The sequence below is a fragment of the Caloenas nicobarica genome, chromosome 5 (genome assembly GCF_036013445.1).
Source record: "Caloenas nicobarica isolate bCalNic1 chromosome 5, bCalNic1.hap1, whole genome shotgun sequence".
NCBI classification, from domain to species: Eukaryota; Metazoa; Chordata; class Aves; order Columbiformes; family Columbidae; genus Caloenas; species Caloenas nicobarica.
The window spans coordinates 43,687,998-43,705,947 of NC_088249.1; the positions used below are offsets into that span (position 1 = coordinate 43,687,998).

General features: G+C 45.3%; 1 protein-coding gene across 6 annotated transcripts in view; it reads right to left on the reverse strand.

Moving 5' to 3' along the window:
* Positions 1-17,726, reverse strand: part of TSPAN18 (tetraspanin 18) — a 127,645-nt gene extending 109,919 nt beyond the window's left edge. For 4 of the 6 annotated variants that reach the window (XM_065635810.1, XM_065635805.1, XM_065635809.1 and 1 more), the window contains exon 1: positions 17,546-17,726. The gene's annotated coding sequence lies outside the window, so the exon portion shown is untranslated. Of the gene's footprint in view, positions 1-15,359; positions 15,431-17,545 lie in introns of those variants that run through there. The other 2 variants (XM_065635806.1, XM_065635807.1) reach the window with 2 other exon arrangements.
* Positions 17,727-17,950: the final 224 nt, after the last annotated feature.

Here is a 17,950-nt window from a genome sequence, read left to right on the forward strand (position 1 = left end):
TCCTCATTCAGTCAACAGAAAGGAGAATTGGGCTTTTAAATTATGCAGGCAATTTAAAAAAATCAAAGGAAGAAGAGATTCCTATTCAATTCTGCCCAAGAATTACTCTCCCAAGGCAACTCTAAATAAAATGAACACCTGCACTGTTTTCTGTCAAAGAGGGTGACCCACTCCCTTCCAATAAACACCCTTCACAGACATTGCCGTCATATCCCACCACCCCTTTGGCCAGCCCAGCAACATGCTTCACAGGCTCATCCACAAGCCCAACTCTAAATGGCATTTTCTTCAGAAACGGTAGGGGATTTTGTTTTGCATTTGTGTTTAGTATTTAATCCGTGGAGATTAACTGCATACTTAATCACAGAAGTGAGGTTGATATGTCACGTACATACATTCCTCTGTAAATCCTACTTCTCCCACTGCCAATACCATCATCTTCTATTAATAGCATGGAAAAAGGTGTTCTGGTGGAAGAATGCAGCTCAGGCTGTCTTCTCTTCACACACAGAAAACTGTGAAGTAGTTACACAGTTTAAGATTTTTGTCTGCAAAACAACTATGGACACAATAAGAGACATCTATTTATGCATGCAATCTTAAATTTTCAAGATTAAGCAAAATATATTTTGTGCAAGAAAACAAGTCACTCTAATTTTGAAAATGGTAACAAGATTTTTTTTCCAGTGATCACAAACATCTCAGGGGGAATAACTGCCTGTTAAAATGTATTGTTTGCAATACCTAAAGCCACCCCTTAAGAAATGTAAGAATTGGAGACAGAAGAGTCCACTGAAAACAGCCTTTAAGTACACATGAGATTGACAAGCAGATTGTAACTGTCCATGCTGGGAAAAATACAAAGCAGGCTGGAGAGGGGGAATAACATCTATTCTTCCTCCCAAATATACAAATACATACATGGTGTCTCAAAATAATAAATTTGCTAAAAGCCACAAAGGAAATCACGGTCAACACACATACTAGATGTCGTAAGTAACCCAATGCTTAGCACACTATGCACCAGCCATACCTTCATACCATTTAGAACAATCCAAATCAAAATAGTTTTCCCTAAAGCTGATTTCCCCAGTGCTCTATCCAATCCATCTTAGGACACCCCAAGCAAAGAAATACCTCATCATACTCACATAGAATGGGAAATGAAAAGCCTGTTCCACAGTCTCTCTTGCTACTACTCAGCCCCTTTACCTTGCTTCATCTGGTATCCTCCTAGTTAAATGTAGGAGTAGTTACATTTATACAGTCCTAAAATTACATTTGGCCCTTTAAAGGCAACCACGAGGCTGATGTGGCCCCTGGTGAAAATGTGTTTGACACCCCTGTGCTAGCACCAATCCCAAATAGATCCCTGCAGCAATTCTTTTTATACTGCCTGCATCCAGGTGGTACATGTTGGCAACCATACTCTTCAGCTGCAACGTGGAAAACACTGATGCTTTGAAGATATGAAATAAGCTGGCAGCTAATATTTATCAGTAAATATGCCTTAAAAAATAAAAAGCAAAACATTGGAAGTTCATTGAAACCTGAAAGCCACAACCTTAATAGCAAAGATACCCCTGCAGCTCAGTGATTCAGGCTCTCCTGGGGACGGAAATTGCCTGGCTGGTCCTGATTAAAAAGAAGCACAGACAGACCCATTGCTCTAAGATATTTCAGAAACGGCTCAAGGAATTACGAAGCCTCAAGGGTTTAATAACACTCACAATTTCAGTTATTTATATCACCAGTTATCCAAGTATTTACCTGGCTCCAAAGCAGAATATTAACAGAATCTCCATGGAGTTGAATGAGATATCCCTAACATGTCAAAAACCTTAGCCAAAAACCCAAAAGCCAAACTGGAACAGAAGTTTCTCACAGATGCAGATCACATTCCCAGAGGAGGATGCCTGCTTGTCTCCTGTGCAGACTGAACCAGCCCAGCTGCTTTGGGCACAACAGCAGGGCAGCCCCAGCAGCACGGAGCTACTGCAAACACCACATCTGCACAGCATCCAAGAGAAGCCTTGCTGCCCAGGTCACAGCTGCTACACAGCAAACACACACAATGCTCTGAGCTGTGGGTCCACCTGGAGCCCACACCTTCCCTTGGTTAGGATGGCGAGGCAAGAGAGCCAGGAGAATCAGTCTCCTTGTTGAAAAACTAGCAAACGGAGGACATGCCTGCACTACGGTAAGAGACTTGCGTTCAACCTGCCGCAGGTAGGATGATCCATCCTGTCTCACAGCCCCTCAGGTACGTACTTGACCAGCTGAGTTGCTCTGGCGGTAGCAGAACTCTTCGTACCCCGGCAGCCCACAGACCTCTTGCATGACAGAGGCATCCACGACACTGCGGGCAGGGTGCGTGTCCCAAAATCCGTGTGGGGAAGCCCCAAGCCTCCAGCCTGCTCCCTGAGACACTAGTCCTGTGCTAGTCTGTCCTGTGGGATGCTGGTTGCAGGGAGTACCTGACCTACACCACACCTCCAGATTGCCTGAACTGAGCATACAGAGTAGGTCTGTCCAAGTGATGGGTGCATCACTCTTCCTTATCACTTGGAGAAGTTGTGGCTAACAGATGAAAAGCTACTTCGAACTCAATTTCTGGCTAGGCTGTCCTTTTGCAGTTGAATGACACCATTCTCACCTCCCCTGAAACATATGTAGAAAGGGTTAAAACAGACAGCAGAACCATTAGCATTTTGATAGCTTTCCACACATGTATAGCAAAAAGCCTTTAAAATTCATTGCAGTGAGATAATCCTCCAAGTCTAGCGTATCCTCAGCTTGAGGCAACCAACTGGTTTTCCTCTCTTTAATACCTTAATAGAAAGCTCCAAGGAGCTGCCAGGCTAGAAGTCTCAAATATGCTCACGAAAAGCAGAGTCCTGAAGTTCAAGAGAAGCCATGTAAAGTGTCTGGGGTTTAATTAAGAAACAACTGTAGGGGCATCATCTTAGATACTGCAACCCCTCTAGAGATCCTGGCTTCTGTATGTTGCAGCTCACAACACATGCACACAGTTTTCCTTCCCAAACGTTCTGCACACGCAGCCCCCACTAGTTTCAGCTGCCATGGGAGGTACTCAGTCTCTCTGAAGAACAAACAAATGAAAAACCTTGACCCTGATTCAAGACAAGCTCAGGGACTCGAGCTCTCATCAAGATCAAGGCTGAGTTTTTTCCCACTATTACAATCTCAAGAACAAAGCTGTGATTCTGAACTGCACAATTGGCATTAATACTCAGCAGCTCCACACCTGTGCCTGGGAAGTGGTGCGGTAGCAGTATTTCCACACACACCCCCCGCAGCATGTGCCTTTTTAACAACTGCAAAGCAAATCACTTTCTCAAGGAAGCACCCAGGAGCGCCTCAGGGTGGAGAAAGTAGCCATCTCACTTCATGTCTTTGATTAGGATTGCTGCAGAGAAAACAGGTAAATGCTTCAGGACCACATATACTACAAAATGGTAGGACTTAAGGAGTCACCAGCTTGTTAAGGACTATTAGGCCTGATTAGATCCTCTCTGCAAAGACTCTTTTTGGGAAAAACAGTCAGAAAAAGCCAGTACGTTCAAAGGAAAATGCTTATTATAAACCAGTGCACACTTCTAAGAAAATTCAACAGGTCAAAAGTTTGCATGCAAAAGAAGGCAAGAGTAGCAGTGAGTGGATGTGGAAAAATGAGGTTCAGATCCCAGGGGCCGCAACCTGTATAGTCTCCCATGCTCTAATGCATACACAGACCACAAAATATTGACTACTTTGGCTAAGGAAAGAATTCCTCCCACCTTGATCCTTCCAAAACTTCAAAAGATCTCTGTTTCTCTACGAGAAACAACCACCAACCCTCCCCTCACCACCCCCAAAACCAAAAAACCCACAATAAAACCCAACCAAACAGAGCTTCATCTACAAAGGTGTTCTATCCAAATTTAGTAAATGCACAATTAACACAGTCAAAAGAAGAGAAGGCCTTAACAACATATCACTGAGCTATATGGGACATTTGGCTCCAATAGAACAGCAAAGAAAACCATTTATTTAGCTGGGAAAAATCTTTCTATAATACAGGTAATATTCCCTCCCTATACTTTAAAGCTGAGATATCTTTTCTAGGAGCAAAATTTGGATAGGTGCTATGAAGGAAGAAAGAGTGACTCTGTCTCTTTCTTTAAAGCAAGATTTTTTATTTTCTATTTGGTTACAAGTTTCCTGTGACACCCTGTGCAAGACATTGAGATTTCATTTACATCAGTAAAACGGAAAATGATAAACAGGATTCTCTGCTTCAATAAAGGCGCTACAAATTTTTAACTGTGAGTTGTTCAGATAATGTGGAACACACAGAAATTCAATAAACAAGTGGTAGATAACCACTGTGATGCAAAATGGAGAGGCTACATCTGCCAGAAAAATTCTGAGCAGACTCATGCTGGTGGGCTTGGACGTGGATAGTTCAGATGCCTGCCCATTCTATTCACTCAGGCAAGCTGTACCGTTTCATTATCCACCAGTCAATCTCTGACTTATGTCTAGGAGTAGACACACAATAACGAATGCAACTAGCAATGTAAATCCTCTTGCAAATGCATGATGTGAGAAAATTATCTTATCATCAGTTTCAACAACTGCATCTGTTTCACCACCTCCTTGCTGAACCATCGCAAGGAAAAGAGCTCAGGAGCAGCAGAACAGGAAATGGTAGGGAAGTGATAAATCTTGTCCATGCACAGTTACCTACAAAGCTGTAAGACAGACTCAGGTACTTTCACATTTAATCATATTCCATTTAAAAATCAATGTTTGGGCCCACTCCATACTGTTGCACTTCATAAAGAATCGAAGATTACAGCTGAAGATTGCAGCTTCATGTTAAAGGACAGCCTACGGGTGTAAGGGAAACAGATTCAGCTTCTTTTGGGCCCTTCAGCTTTACATTGCCAGTCCCAGACTGCAACACCGAAGCCCACAGGAATGCAGCTCCAGCCACAGAAAGGATTTTGCAAGTCAGCCTCAGGGACCAGCTGGGGCACACAGCCCTGATCTGGGTTCTGGCAACACTCTCCTAGTGCGGTCTGTCCTTATTTCAACAGGACGAGTTCGCAGTGCAGCTCAACCAAACATGTAAGTTCTCAGCTTACCGGAACTTTTTTCACACTAACCTGATTTTTTCAGTTCTCCATCTCCGATTCAAAAGAAGAAGAAAAGATTGAAGTCTTAGATCAATAGCTTGCTTTTCTCATCAATTCAAATATACTTAACAAATGTACAGAATATAGACACGAAATGGATGCAAAGTCTCATCATTCACTGATTAGAAGATGAAAACTGACTTTTGTGGGCAAAGAGTCTAGTCCTTAAAAAGCTTTCATATAATTCCCAAACGCCAGCTATCATTAACAGCATAGTCTAAGCTTCTGAAGAAAAGCAACAGCTGACCTTCGTCCTCCTGAGGATCTTAGGACAGTCTACAGATGTGAGGGAAACAGATCCACTACGCGGCTTCTTTCGGGCCACTTCAGCTTTAAATGACCAGTCCTAGACTGCAACACCGAAGCCCAGACACAGAAAGGATTTTACAAGTCAGTCTCAGGGACCAGCTGGGGCACGCAGCAACCTTAGCAACCAGCCTCTTAGAGGTTCCTTCAATGACTGTAAGCAGAAGAAACATGCAGAAATCTGCTGATACCTCAGTCAAAGATAGAAGACTCAGACTTGATTAATGTAAGAGAAATATTTTTTCTTAGGTCAATTTTATGTGAAAAAGTATTGAGAGATGATTGTCATCTGATATTTGAAAAGAAGTATTGCCTGTTTATCACCAAAAGAACTCCACCATAAAAATCAAGGCTTTGGGCATTTTCCTTTGTTCTTTCAAACACTCCGTATCTGGGGTCTGCATCTCTGCCTGGGGGGCACACACACTGGAGCTCATCTCACATCCAGGAGAGTTTTGACATTATCCCAGTTCCAGAGCTGACTGTGTGTTGTGGATTCCTCTGTGCTGCCACCCAAGGGAGCTGCATGGAGATCCTGGCAGCTTTCTGCTGCCCCATGCTTCTGTGTGCTGTAAACACACCTTCTGCCCCCCACTTGAAGGAAAAGGAGGGGTAAAACCAAAAAGGCAAGTTCAGACACCTCAAAAAGATGAGCAAAAGTATTCTTAAAACAGGCTAGCAGAGACCATCTGAGGATGCACCTGGCTTCTTGGAAACCAGAAACTTACATTTCAACCTCAAATACACAGCAAGGTCCCGGAACGTTTTGCCTTTGCCCATGCAATGATGAAGCTTCAACCTCACAGCCTTCCCGCCCCCCTTTTTCAAAAGGAGAAGGAACAAAATACAAAGTAAAGGTGTGCACCTCAGTTTTGCAATCCCACCTTTTAAAACAGAGGGAGCCCCTGGGAGCTCCCCTACCCAGCCAAGCACCACACGGCACAGCAGGATTCAGTACCCGAGCTGCTCTGGAATAACCAGATCCAGGGTCTTGGGTGATGCAGAGAGCAGCCGCAGAGAACAAATGCCCTGGCTATGTACGCACCTAGCTTACCCAAGATCCCCTCCTGACTTTCTTCTTGTTGTCTCCTCGATCTCCTAGGAGAACTAAGAAAGGATGAAGAGAGGACCACTGTCTTCTCCTCTCCATAAACCAGGGGGAGAGAAGAAATTGTAAGAAAGAGGCCCACTACAGAAACCATGTGTTACCCCTGCCTTTGCCGAGTTCACTGCAATCAAACCAGCAGGAGAGTGTTTCATCCTGTTCCAACAACTCCTCTTTTGCCTTAGGCATTATTTTTCATACCCTGCCCAACAATAATGGCCCAGGCACAAACATATCAGCAGTCTTCAGTTATATTTTCCTTGGCTGCTTAAGGTGCTTTTCTAATAATATTCCTCAGAGAAAGCAGGGGTTTAGGAGCTACCTAGCCTTGTATAGCCTTGACTCTGCCAAAATACACTGGCAGTGCTCGGAGTCAGTCACTCTCCTCCTCTGACTGATTATTTTGCCAAGGTCTCCCAAGATTTTTCGCTCTACTCTGTGAAGAACCATAAACCTGCAGAACCAGAGAGGAAAGACAGCGATGCCACAGGGGGAGACACAAGGACACCTGGATGGGGACCTTCTCATCTCACCACATTTTTTGAGGCTTAAAATATTTTTTCATTTCACATAGGGGTAAAGGTTTGGAATCCACCTTGCAATCCTTCACGCAAAAAGCCACATGCTCTATAGCATCAGTCCTGCGGTTAGGACACGCATTTCTGGCATGTAGGAAACCTGCTTTCAGGATCCTGTTTTGGATTTGTGACTGCATAGGTGAAAAACCCAAACCACTTGGCTTCTAACTGGCATCTCTGTTTTGACTAAGAAATTCTATCCCAAACACAAGAAAGTTACCCAAGGAGAACTGAGTGGAGAACAACCCCTTTCCCACAAAGCAGTCCTGTTTTCAATAAATCAGCATTTTCTGCAGGCAAATTGTTTCCTTGAAGAACTCCCAGCCCGTCCCAGCCTCAAGCAGTAACTAGTGTGGTTTCTGCTGAAGACATAAGCCTGGAAGCAACCCACCCAACAGAGGTTCTGCTCAGGAACAGCTCACCTTCCCTAATCAGAGGCAAGCCAACACAGTGTAGAAGAAACAAATAAGGTTTCCTGAAGTTTGCCCTGACACCTCAGGATTCTCTCTTCTCCTAAACCAGTAGCATGTGTTGTTAAACAGAGGAAAGGAGGTGTGGTGGGAAAACCCCACACACTCCGTTCCTGTTTACTTTATTCGTTCCTTAGTCCGTGTGATCCGAGACAGTAAAAATGCTGCCGATGTCCAAGAGACCGTGTGTCCGTGTACATAAGTGTGTGGCAAAAGCTTTAGAGCCTGGCTGTACATTATGTGGACTTTACACACTGGGGCAGACAGCATCTTTTTCTTCTGTTCCTCTAAGGAGAAGTAAAGCTGTCTGCAGAGGCAATTAAAAGTAAACATACAGTAATATCATAGAGGCATCTTAGTTTGTCTTGCTGCTTTGAGACACGTCCTATAAACCGGCTTGAAAGCATCTCCAAAAGTAGAGCTTTCTTAAACTATGTTCTCCAGAAGGAACTTTCCCCTTTGAAACACAGGATTTTATGTGCAATACAGGATTATCCTATATAGGTCACTGGCACTCCGTGGAATCCTGTGTAACAAGGGCTATTTAGATAAACAGCTCTATTCCCACACTAAATTTTCTGGCTTCTCTTCCTTTATTGCTAAGAATATTTCAATTGAAACAACATCTTTGTGCCTTTGAGGATCTCTGCTCCCGCTGCCACTTCCCCACCTGGAGCTATAATCCTACGCTTGTCACAAACCCAGCCACGGCTGCAGAAGTTATTACAGCTACAATCTGCAGATTATAGCAACTTTTAATAGGGGATAAGCAGCAGGAAAAAGTGCGTTTAAGCAGCAAAGAACCTCCTGGTTCAAAGAGCCCTATTATTAATATTTATTATTTTTAAGTATTCATTGAGTGCTGTAGAAGATAAAAGAATGAACTGAAAGCAAGAACCAAGGAACCAAGTTTATATAAGATGGGAAAATGGGAGAAAATAAAGAATGAGTATAGTGCCTGAGAAAAAAGCCACACCTTTTATCAACAAGATGTTCCTAATAGTAAGAAGTATGAAGAGAATTCCTGAGTGTCTAATCAGAACTGTTCCCCATAGGGGATCTTCTGAGCATTATTACAAGGCATTGGCATATCTTTAAAGACTTGAGCTTTGATCATAAAAAAGCAAGTATATGGAGGGAGGAATTGGAAAAACAACAAAAGGAAATGCAACTGCACTACCCTGTGGTATGAGGGCAAAATCCAGCCCTGAACAGACACTTTACAAAGCTCCAAGTAAATCCATTTAGACCCTGTGTAAAAAAATAGAAAGAGGCATAATTCTCACTCAGGTCCTCCATCATAGGCAATTTCCTCTTCTTTCTCACAAACCCTTTGCCCCTGTTGCCCCAGAGGGACCCCCAGTTAGTATTTCTCTTCCCTAACAAAGACATAAGCTTGTGGGTTACACCATTTTAAACTTTCACACTTTCAGACAACAACCCATGACACTTCACAGTTTCAACGCACTTCACTGAGATTAGCTAGCAAGAACGTTCATCATACCCGCATGCTGAGGGTACTGTCTTCATTTTCACAGCTGGTGAAACAGATGCTCAGAAAAGCAATGCAACGTGCCCAGAGCCAAAGAGGCTCTACAGCAGGCTGATGTTAGTGGTGCTGGCGTTTGCACCTCTCAGTTCTGAGCAGTAAAATCGGTGATGGGACTTGGGAGTGAGAGTCCAACCCCCCCTCCCAGTGCCCTCTGCTCCCCAAGGCTAGTGCAGAGCTTCAAAGCTGTTCCCGAAGAGCATCACGTTACAGAAATACTACAAGAAATACAGTACCATCTGAAACTTGGAACTATCTGCAGCAGCATTAGCAGAGAAAATTAATGTTTTTAAACTAAACTCTGATTCTTCTCCTGCCAAGCCCTTCCCACTGCAGTATCAGAATCTGAACACACAAAATGCAAAGCATGAAAACTTCTGCTCTTTTCAGCACAGCGAGGAGGGAAAAAAAAAAAAAAAAGGTGCAAAACAGAACAGAAAAACCCTCTTAACCCAGCCAGTCTCTTGGAAGCCCTTTTCTTTCTTAATCTCATCACTGTTGAGACTGTTGTTCCTGACTCATGTTTTCCTTAACATTTAAAAGAAGAGAATCAGTTTTTAATTGGCAAAGCATCACTGTAAGCTGAAATCCTTTTTAGTTTGGAAGGTCTTTTTTCAAGACTTCAAACCCACAGCCCTTCATCAGATCAGCAAGGTATTACATTGCCAGTTCTCAGGCTGCCAAAGCAAAATATAGGTCAAAGAGATCTCTTGGTGCCTCCAGCCTTGTGCCTCAAGCATTTCCAGAACTAGCTCTCAGCTTTTAATGTATCTTATTCTGCAAAACAGCTTGGTGCATCTCTGGAAGATCCTTGTTACATGTCCGTGCTTCAGCCATGTTCCCATCAGAAGCAAAAGCTTTGTTGATCAACCCAAAATAAGCACCTCATTCTAAGCAGCTCCGAGAATCCCCTCTGACATTAACAGGAACAAAGGGCAGTCGTCAGTTCAAAAATACATCAGATCCAAAGTCCACACCTCTTAAGATCATTTTGAGACATTCAGTCCTTTACTGTCTTATTCTCAACCATTTCACAAAAATGTCCATTGTGGACCCACCACATTAACAGCACTATTAAGCCCCACCAGTTACTACCAGCAAGACTGACATCAAAAAGCATTCTGTTTTCAAATGATTACAGAAATATGTACATTGACAAACGGCGACAGTGACTCGCATTCCAAAATCCACTGAATTTCTGTACCACCATCCCATTTACCCTGGCAACAGGTTTTGAGAAGTTAATCTGAAAGGTACCCACAGGTCCCAGAGACTTCTATGAGAAATGGGTTCTCAGTGGATCCGAGAAACCAGCCCAGTAAGGCATAAGCTCTCTCTGTACAAGAAGAGCTGGTTCTCTTTGCTGCCCAAGAACATTGGATGTGCCATAAAGTGACCCAAGAACAAACCCTATCATTGCTTTCCCAGCATAGCATGTTCCAGCTCAGTGCCCTGTGAGGTCCATGTCTCAAGAACAGGCAAACTGCCAGCCAGGTCCTTTAGTCCATTTTTCCTGAAGAAGTGTAGGCACCATCATTTAGTGCAATCTTTAAAACTCCCTCCTCATAGACGGTCATACACCGAGCTTTTCATAAGGAGTAAATATAGTAACTGTTTCCATAATAACGTTAAAAATACCCCAACAGATGAAATTCAACAGATGAAACAGGGCCATAAATACGTATGTCTAGCAGCATGACCAGAATCACCCTTCTTCAAACTGGGCATTGGGCCATGAAAAAAGCTGCTGCTAGCATTACAATTTCAGTGCTGAGCCTTCTGAGCAGCACAGAGCTGCAGAAACAGTCAGTGCTGTAATCACACACAATATATACAACCCGAGCTGCAGCCAAGGCCTCTAAGCTCCTGAGCCCCTGCCAGGCTGTGCCACTGACCCACCGTCAACAAATCACCATATGGTCCCACACCCCGTTTTGCTCATCTGTCATCTTGGCTTTCCAGACATCTGGGATGGCATAAACTGTATTTAAAGCTGTTTATGACTCAAGTGAGAAGTTTGAAGGAATATAAGAGCTATTATTATCTCTGCTATACTACATGACTTTTCACATTAGCAGCTCGGCTCAGTTCCACTTCCCCAGGATCAACAACCGCCGTAAGACTTTGCCCTGACACATCACAGAAATCGGGGGCAAAGAGGATACTTATTACACTGCTTTCTGAAGACAAACCAGAACAAACTCCAGATCACACTAGGCACCACACAGACAGTCACTGTCTAACATGGCCATGCTCCAACTAAATGGGAGAAACAGAAGGGCAGGAACGGTGAAGAACTAACGAAACACAATCAACAGCTAAGCTGAGCAAACTCAGACCTAAGTCCTAATTCACTAAATCGCGCAGCTCCTTTAATAATCACAGAACCAAGTAATATCAAGCACATGGACGAGATTCAGTTTCAGCACTGTTTATTTCATCAAAAGCATCCTGTGTTTCTTCCTGAAGTGATACACTGGTCTAAAAAATCTGAACTTCATTTGAGTTTAATAATCGATTCTTCTACAGTGACCTCTCAATTTATTTCTCAAGTAGCTGGAAACTTTCATTTTAGGATATGTTTATTTAGTAAATATATAGCAAAGGGAACATCCTGATGGCCAAAAAAAGTCCCAGAGGACAAGAAGCCCCAAAGACTTACCCTTCATTGGAATCCTTGTTGGAGGGACTACACAGACATGAGGGATCCTGTGCAGAAAAAAGACCTGTACTAAAAACCTGTGATAATCAAAACCCCACTTCCATCATCTCTGAGCACAATGAGAAGACACTGGCTTTGGTTTTCTTTTAACTGAATTTGGTGAGAGCAAAATTACACCACAGGAATACTCTTATTGTTATGTAATACCTACTGCATAGTGTAAGCCTAGTCTCAGTCCACCAAATACGATGCATCCACATTAGACCTGGTCATCTGAAGCTCCCTGTATCATGACACCTCCAGAGGCAATTCAGATCCAAAAAAATCACACATATGCAACTCACCAGAACACTGAGCCTCTCAGCCTCTAGCTCTGAGGAAGACCAGTGAAGGGCAGCACCTCAGCACAGCTCCACTGTCCCGGAAAAGCACATGCTGCTTCTTATCAACTTTGGGAAAATGGAAATCCTTCGAGCCCATTCCTAGAGAATAGAAGGTGGCAGAGGTGCAGAAGCAAATTCCATTTGGGGTCAATTTGTAAGAGTAAAACATCTTTAGAGTTTGTTTCTTTAAATCTTATCTGTGCAAAAATAAATAAAAACATGCTGACAAACTGGTTTAGCAGCAGGTGTTGCTAACAAAAATATGATCAATGCACTGCCTTCCCATGGCCACTTCTTTCAGTCTCAGATAATTTATACTAAATTACCCCATGACAGATCTTTACCAATGTAAAAATGCTAAACAGTAAGCCAGCTGCTAAATGCTCCAAGGCAAGAGGTCAGAGGAGGAGAAAAAAAAAAAGTGGGGTGGGGGGGGTAGGGGGGAAGTCCCATTGACTATTTGGTAGACACTGAATTCACATGAATTCTCTGGAACTAAGGGACAGGATAAGTCATTCACCATTTCAGAAACTCCAGGCTGCAAAGAGCAGTGAAAAGAAATGGAATGTATGGAAAAGAACAGACCTGGAAGGAATGCTGAACCGCGCAGTCACAAGCAACGGTGGGGCCAAAGGCAACTCTGCTGTCATATCAGCTACAAATGAGATATCAGCAACCAACAGAAAGCAAAGCTCCAGACATCTGGACAATATCCTCGTATCAAATACAATTAAAGTCCAGCAATCTTTCCAGTACTGAGAAGTGGTCAGAAGGGAGGGAATGGACAACACAAAATATTTAAGGAAGTTTTAGAAGGAATAAGCATCATGAGAAAGAATGTAATTGTCTTGACTGATTTTTCCTTTTCTTTCTTTATTTGCTACTTTGAATTATCATTAGCAATCATTTCCAAGAAAACAAAAAATATAACAAGAGAACCCCTAAGAAATAGCTTAAAAGGGAACGAGCAATTTCAGATCCCAAACAGCTAATTTCTATGCATCTTGGGGGAGAAACCCACAGGCTTTGCCCTCTTATGCAAATACTTTACTTGGTTTTGAGTCACTATTTTTAAACGACAACTAAAGACCACCACTTCCCAAAGCAAGTTAGTTTCCAGCCCTCACTGTACTATCTTCATTTTTTTTTCTCAGAAACCAACAAGAACAACAGATACAAAATAATTCCCCCCCATTTCATTGATACGTCACTTTAAGTGAAAAACAGACAACCAAGAGATCATACTAACATTAGTCAAAAACTCTTGAAAAAGCAAAAGTAGGTTTTATCTTGCAATGGTATCCCCCAAAAATGACAGCTTCAGCTGCCTCACAGGATTAGCAAGGTGTATAGATATTAATTTGGTTTAATTATAGCTCCCAAACGGACCCTGGACCTACTACCACCTCATGCAATGACTCATCTTCTAGATGTCAAGAACTACGTACTACATCACAAAACTCTTCAAATACAACCTGGACCACCATCTGCTTATTTATATACCTTAAGCCTCAATTTTGTAGTATCTGAACTTCTGTTTTTAAGTCCTTTCTCATCTAAGACCCAAGGCCCCATAAATCCAGTAGCTTCTGTTCCCGGAGCAGTTGTGTCTGTTTTCCTGCAGCCTGGTGAGAACAGACAGGACTCAAGATAATTAAATAAAAACACAGGAACTGCATTATTTATTTTAAAGGAAAACGTGTCTTTTAGGAAGAAAATCCTTTATTTGGGCAAATCTATAAGCTGTTTATCAGCTTAAACTCATTATCTGCCCATATGGTCTTAGCGCTGTGGTTTCAAAAAAAATGGGCACACACTAGCTGATGAAATGTCATCTGCCCTTGTGCCAGAAACTAGTATTTTTGCATTGACGTCAAATTAGGATCCTTGCCACAAGCAAAGGGCTACCATAAGGATAGTCATAATATTTTAATTATGAAGGGATCTTACAGAAGGCAGCAAAGAAGGGAGGGGCAAAGCAAGGAACCCATTCACAAAAATACAAAGTCACTTAATTCACTTTTTGCCTCCTTTGCTCCATTTCTTTCTGTTTGGGAAGGTGGTGCAGGAAGAGAGCAACCTAACTTGAAAAAAAAAAAAAAGGCAATAGAATGAGACCCTAGAGCCAATAAACACACATCAAAGCGTGAGATGGCTCTGCTTCAACTGCCTACAGTATTCAACCTGGGATAGATTAAAGTAAGATAAAAGGTGCTAGGAGGGAAAATATTACCCCTATAGCAGTGCAGACCCTCTCTCTCACTTGCTCAGCCCGAATGCTGAGAGAACACCAAGATCCCAGCCAGTTCTGCCACCCTGAAAGCAGCGAGCTCACGTGATAAGCCTGGTTCTGCAGAAATCCAAATTTGTCCACCATCAGCTGCTGCCGGAGACTCGCTCCACACAGTGAGGTGGTTTGAAGCCCTTCCCACGCCCCTGTTGAGCCGCTGCAGCAGAGCAGGAGCTAGGTTTATTGATTCTGCGAGTCACAATTAGCCACGGGACACAGGACCAAAGGTTTAGCACAGGACATTAAACCTGACTGCCTGAGCTGTCAACTTGGTTATTCCAAGAAGAGAGAAACAAATTGAAGTCACAGTAACAGATGTTACTCATGTTTTATGGACTGGAATATTATTCCCGGTTACAGATACAGTTTCTGCCTTTTAAAACAGACCTGCAATGCTATGCATATGAAATTATTTGAATTAAACAACGCACAGGCAACTCGGCAAAGGACTTAAGGATAGCTCAGCATTTTCATACTCACACAATGATTCCCGTTTCCCTTTCACTCAGCCCCACCCTGAGAAATAAAATACATGTTAAAGCAGCCAAAAATGAGATCGCGTCAGGATAGAGCCGTTCTTTGCCATCAGCCAAGGCGAGGATGCAAACGTTCAGACCCCACTTTGGTGCAAAACACAATCTGCACCTTCTTGGTTTCCACTGTGGGGAAATGAAGTTGCTGGGATCTGTTCTAAGTTTTAAGCGAGCCTGGAAAACGAAGGTGGGTGTTCTTCCCAGGATGTCTTATCCGTACACCCCCGGGGGAGTAAAGGGATTTCCCCATAATTTACAAAGGAAATCTGAAATACTTACTCTGTGAGCGAAAGCCACCCCCAGGTTCATTTTGCTCCTCCGTCCCTACGAGGCGAGCGGAGGGGCGGCGGGCGCTGCGCAGGCTCTGCTGAAGAGCCGCGCTGACACCGCACAGCACGAAAGCCCTCTCGTGGAAACCGCCAGCATCGCCCACCCGAGTCCTTCGCCGCGGAACCGGCCCCGGCCCCGGCCCCGGCCCCGGCCCGGGGGGTCACGGCCCGCCCGGGCACCAGCCCCAGCGCAGCGCGGCCCGCGGCTCCACCGCGGCTGCGGACGGCGGGTTCGTCCCTCTCCGGCCCTGTCCCGAGGAATAACAACTGCCCGGCCACCTGCACCTCGCAGGGGTCTGAGCGCACAGCAACCTGGGTGGCTAAGCGATCTGCGGAGAATGGTCTGCTTTGCTGAAAGGGTGCGACAGCCAGTAGAAACTGATTTTGCTGGCGGTCCGCAATATCCCAGAAAAGTTGAAGCTCTGCCTTTCCTTTTCTCACCCCTCTACACCTAAATTCATGAAAACTGTATTGCATGGCATTTTAGCTTACGCCAAGAAAAGCTGTACCTCAGCCACAACAAATACAGAAACATTAACTGCCTTCCATGGAGGGTCAGACATTTGAATCATTTTAACACACCGTACAAATATTTCAGTGAAAGCAGATAATAAAGAAGTGCATCTGTACATAATGCTACACAGTCAGATTTGAAAGATTCCCCCCAAATCATGAAAAAGAGAAAGAACACACCTATTTGCCTTCCTGTGTAACCTCACCTAGGTGTTCCTGCTCTGGCAGGGGGATTGGACTAGATGATCTTTCGAGGTCCCTTCCAAGCCCTAACATTCTGTGATTCTATTTCTTCCATTGGTATCCCTCTCACTTGCTCTCAGTTTGAATACTTCTGAGACAGAACCACTCTGCTCCTTACAAAAGCACTGAATACTAAAATAATCATTTTACTGGTACAGCCCATTAAACACTTTGATACATCCTGTTGCATTAAGACAACTCTTTAATAACTCCACGAACTTTTTACCCACTAGTAAAAATGCAGGGCAAGCCTTTTCTCACAATTTGTGGACACGCAGCCAGGCACACAGCCACCTCCAGCACACTTCTATCCAAGGAGCTCTGGTAGCCACTGGCTATTCAGTAAAATACATGCCTAGAGTCTATTAATTGTGTTCAAATTTTCTCTTATTATAGAAATACAAGCAGTAATCAGGCTGAGCTTACTATTTGCTGAGACAAGTGCTAGAGGAAAAAAAAAATACAATTAGCAAACAGACTTCACAGAAAACCACCCAAGTACAATGCATCTGAAAATGCTGCCTACTCACTCACGCCAACATTTAAATACCAAAGTTATGATAAAACTTCAAGTGCCCAACTGTACAGTTTATAAAACCCCACACATCTCAGTGGGGTGGTACCTCCATAACATGTTGCTGCAGCTGTAAATCTCTGTTTGAAAGTGGGGACTGAGTCAGGATGGCGGGATTGCAATTTGCCCATCAGCAAAGTGCGAAAGAGAAAATTCCTACCGGACTGGAATGAAGTCAGAAACGTAACTCCCCCACCTTCCTCATCCAAACTTCAGGGGTGGCGGCACACCCCACAACGCTGCAAACGCGGGGCAGAGCGCCCCACGCACAGCCTGCAGACTGACCGCCGTTCCTCCGCTCGCCCGCACAGGGCGAGACGTCCCGGAGGGGGCTGAGGGGATGGGCGGGGGGCAATAAAATACAGAAATATTGAGGGCAGGCTCTGAGGCTCCCGACACGCTCCCGGGGACCGACCATGAGAAGCTCCCCGGGGCCCGGCCCGGAGAGGTGTTACCAGCGGGGCGAGTTCAGCTGGCTCGGGCTGCCAAGGAGCCTCCTCCCCAGCTCCCTTACCGGCGCTCCTGTCGGCGGGCGGGCATTTCGGCCCCGAGAAACTTGCACACCCGGGGAGCGACGGCGCTCCCGCAGCCCCTCCCGCCCCAGGAAAGCAGCGGCAGCGGGGGAAGGGGAGCCGCCTCCCGTGGGTGCCCCCAGCCGGCATCCCCGCGTGTCCCAGGGCAGCGGGAGGGCGGTGTGCTCCCAAGCCGGAGCCGGCACCCCCGGCAGGGGACGGGACCCTCGGCAGGGCTGGCCGAGGAACGGCGCAGCGCACAGGGGGCACCGAGAAGCAGAACCGGCCCTTTACCTGCCGGCGGCTGCAGCAGGCTCCCGCGGCGGCGGCTCCCCGGGGACAGACCGAGCTGGCGGCGAGCGGCTCCCGGCGGCGCTGGGCTCCCACTGCCGTGCGCGCCCCGTGCCCGGCAGCCGCGGAGCCCGGAGCCGCCAGCGCAGCCGGCTCCACCTCCCGGCCGTGCCCCCTTCTCCGCCCCGGCCCGGCCCGGCGCAGCCCCGCCCGCCCGCTCGCCTCGGCCCGGCCCCGGCGGCTGGGCGCGCCGCTGCCCCGCTCTCGTCTGCCTCGTCCCTCGCCCGAAAACTTCCCGGGTGCTCTCAGCCGGAGGCGCCAAAGGCAGCCCGGGGACAGTCCCTTGCACAGCGCGCCCGGCGACTGCTCGGCCGTTCGGGGCTGCGGCAGCGGCAGCCCAGGGGGGCA